This window comes from Phyllostomus hastatus, unplaced genomic scaffold (genome assembly GCF_019186645.2).
Source record: "Phyllostomus hastatus isolate PE091 unplaced genomic scaffold, TTU_PhHast_1.1 phas_contig_159, whole genome shotgun sequence".
NCBI classification, from domain to species: Eukaryota; Metazoa; Chordata; class Mammalia; order Chiroptera; family Phyllostomidae; genus Phyllostomus; species Phyllostomus hastatus.
Genome location: NW_025333640.1, coordinates 27,595,144 through 27,598,525, shown reverse-complemented (window position 1 = coordinate 27,598,525; position 3,382 = coordinate 27,595,144). Strand labels below are relative to the sequence as shown.

At 48.3% G+C, this 3,382-nt stretch overlaps 1 pseudogene; it reads left to right on the top strand.

Annotated features, from left to right (window-relative positions):
- The first annotated feature begins 778 nt into the window (after nucleotides 1-778).
- On the top strand, nucleotides 779-3,126 carry LOC123813975 (annotated as a pseudogene).
- The last annotated feature ends 256 nt before the right edge of the window (nucleotides 3,127-3,382 follow it).

The window sequence follows — 3,382 nt, the reverse complement described above, 5'->3', positions numbered from 1 at the left end:
GTAAAAAGGTAAAAAGACAAAACTTCCCATCAGCACACTGTTCACAATCTAGGTGGGAGATGTAAAAATAATCCATTTCAAAACCAAGTGCACTGTCCTGGAACCGTGCAGATTGTCAGGAGCCTGTGGGGACGCCCAGGAAGGACATCCAGAGGTGGCAGCACCGGTCGCACTAGAGTTTTGCAGGTGAACAGGCTGGATGGGGGTGTGGCCGGGGGAGGGGGTCAGGAAGGGAGATTTGGCTCAGAACTGACAGCATTTGCACAAAAGAAACACAGAAATATAGTATTGTGAGTTGCAGGAATATTAGGTAGCTAGGTATGGCTAAAGCTTAAAATGCAAGATAAAGAACAGTGGGAGGTGAGGCTGGGCAGGTAAGCCTTTTATTCCATACTGGATACTGATCCTGTGGGACATGGCAGCTAGCGAATATTTTTATTTAACCCAAAGTGAAGGACCAATAGGCAGAAGGTAAGACTGAAGACTGGAAGATTAGGTAGGAGATTTTTGCAGAAACTCACATATATGTGTCAGGTTTTACCACAGTAATAAACAATCCAAAATCTTAGTGGCTTACAACAAATATTCTTTTCCTCCCAAACCTTGGTGTGTTACAACAACCAACATTTGTGTTTTAGTCCTGGGTCTGTGGGCCAGCCGTGGTTGGTTTCCCCTCAGCTGAGCTGGGCTGGGCCAGGCTGCGCTGGATGTGCCTCCCCACCCCAGCAGGTTCGCATGTGCTCTGTGGGTCCTTTCAGCACCCCGGGGTGAAGGAGCAATGGCGTCTCCGGGCCACGCTCTTCTATTGCTGGATGGCAGCCGTGTCGGGGAGGTGGGCAGAAACATGCAAAGCCCCCTGAAGCCTCTGCCCAGAGCTAGCACGCTATTCCTTCTGCCTACATTTCTCTTGCCAAAGTCCCATGGCCAACCTCAACGTCAATAGGCCATGGCAGGATTCTGCACCCACCCAAAGCGTGAGAAAGGGAAGAGCAAAGATTTGTTGAACATGTTAACTCAATCTTCCACACCAGGCAAAAGATCATGAGCATGTAAAGTAAGGCAGAGAGAGTAGGAAGGCTCAAAAGTGGGTCAGGAATGCTGAGACCGTAGCCCGAGTTTGCTGTCTCAGGTAGTTGGACTAGGTCAAGAAAGGGTGCCATGTGAGGAAACTAGGAAACTAAACTCGAAGCCTTAATGCAAAGAAGTGCCTGATTCGAGTTGGGTAGTCCATCTAAACCAGCTCACGGACTTAAAAACATTAGGCCATGGTGAGGCATTCAAGGGCAAAACTCTTAAAGGGAACTAATGCAAGAGAAGAATTGAAATCAGTGGCAGGCTCAGGATCAGTAACAATCTTGAGCTTATCTCGGTTCTTGGCAATGAGCATCCTGGAGCTCTCAAAAGGCAGCCCCCAAACAGAGAGAATCACAGAACCGACGTAGGAAGAAAGGGGGAGAGGAAACTTAAGGTGCCTCCCAGTTTTCTGGTAAGACACTGAGTGGAGGTGGGTGCTGGTGCCATCTGCCAAATTCTGGACCACAGGAGGAAAGAGCGTTTTGGAGACAAGAGGTTAAGCTCCGTTTGGTTTTCAGGTCTGAGCCGTCTAGGTGGACACACCTCCTGAAGAACCGAGTATCCGGTTCCGGAGCTCCTCCCTGTGTCTTTCCTGCTGGCTTCACATCCAAAAAGGCCTTCTCTCTCCTCTCTCACCTAGGCCAAGTCTTCAATTTTCAGGATCCTTTACATTTTCAAGGTGTTTTTCTTTGAGTTTCTCGCACTTACCATTAGCACATCTCCTTTAACATTGATCAACACACACCTTCATCTTGTACTCTGAACTATACATTCCACAAGGACAAGGCCCTAGACGTCTTTAGTATCTCTTATGGAACTTCACGCTATGCTAGGCAGAAACCCGAAGTCAGCAGTTAGAAAATACATTGACCACCTCTGCGAAGAACACTAATCAGTGACTATTACCCTAAGTAATGGAGTGGTATCATTGAAAAGATACCTCTTTAAAAAGATGGTATTTCTATTCATTTGGAAAGTGAATCCTATACATTTTCTTTAAAATAGCATATTTTACCTAGTTTTAACATTTAAGATAATTCTTATCTTTTAAGCACTTTGTCCTGGTGTGTATCTCCATGACTATATCTTTGTTCAGTAAATAATTGTACCATTTTAACCTAGATGCATTTTGAGTGGCAGACAGAAGTGCATTTGCTTTAAAATTTAGGCCATTAACAATCAAGAGTATCAAGAATTCACAGTTCAAATGGTAAATTATTGTGTGTTTTCTTTCCAAGAAGACACAATCAAAAGAAACAGTACCTGTTGCACATGTAAAAACACCAAAAACTGCTGAGTATTTTCTAAGGACACGATTACGATTCTCTCAACATTTTGCACGTCAGCGCCCTCGGCGGTCCTGGGATCTTCCTCTTGCTTCAACACAGTTTGGACGGAGCAGCCCCTTCCTTCCAACAACCCTCCAACCTCTTTTCCAGTCACCACCTTTGGAACCATCTCAGCCATCCTCAGCCTCTGAGACCAGCCAACACCTTTTTCTGATCTTAATTCCTCACTGCCGAACCACCATGAGCTCCCAAATCCGTCAGTGATTCCATTGAGGCGGGGGCTGCTGTCAACCCCCGGCCACCCCGCACCAGCAGGCCTCCTACACCTACCTCTCCCTGGGCTTCTGTTTCCACCGTGATCATGGGCCTCTGCAGGGAGTGGGCCACTTCCAAGAGCTGGCCAAGAAGAAGCGTGAGGGCACCAACTGTCTCTTAAAACTGCAAAACCAGTGTGGTGGCCACATTCTCTTCCAGGAGATGGTAAGGCCTTCCCACAACGAGTGGGGTCAAACTCAAGATGCCAGGGAAGCCGCCTTGGCCTTGGAGAAGCACCTGAACCAGGCCCTTTTGGGTCTGCAGGCCCTGGGTTCTGCCCGCACAGACCCTCGGCTGTGACTTCCTGGAGAACCACTTCCTGGGTGAGGAGGTGAAACTCATCAAGCAGATGGGAGACCCGCTGACCCACCTCTACAGGCTGGCGGCCCCAGGCTGGGCTGGGCTGGGCGACTACCTCTTCCAAAGGCTCACCCTCAAGCACGACTAGGAGCCTTTGGAGCCCAGAGACCACTGAGGGGCCCCTCTGCATTTCCCTGGTCTCTGGCTTCTGCCTGAGCCTCTCCCTGCAACCACTGGGCACCCTTTTAATCACCCCAGAACACTCTCCCATGCATTTGGACCAAATGGAAACAATACAGCTTTTTGCAGCAAAATAATGAAATAAATATTTTAGACCAGGTCAGTGTCCACTTTTTGAGAACAGAGGCGGAGGTGCGGAGAGTCAACGACAAGATCAGATCTGC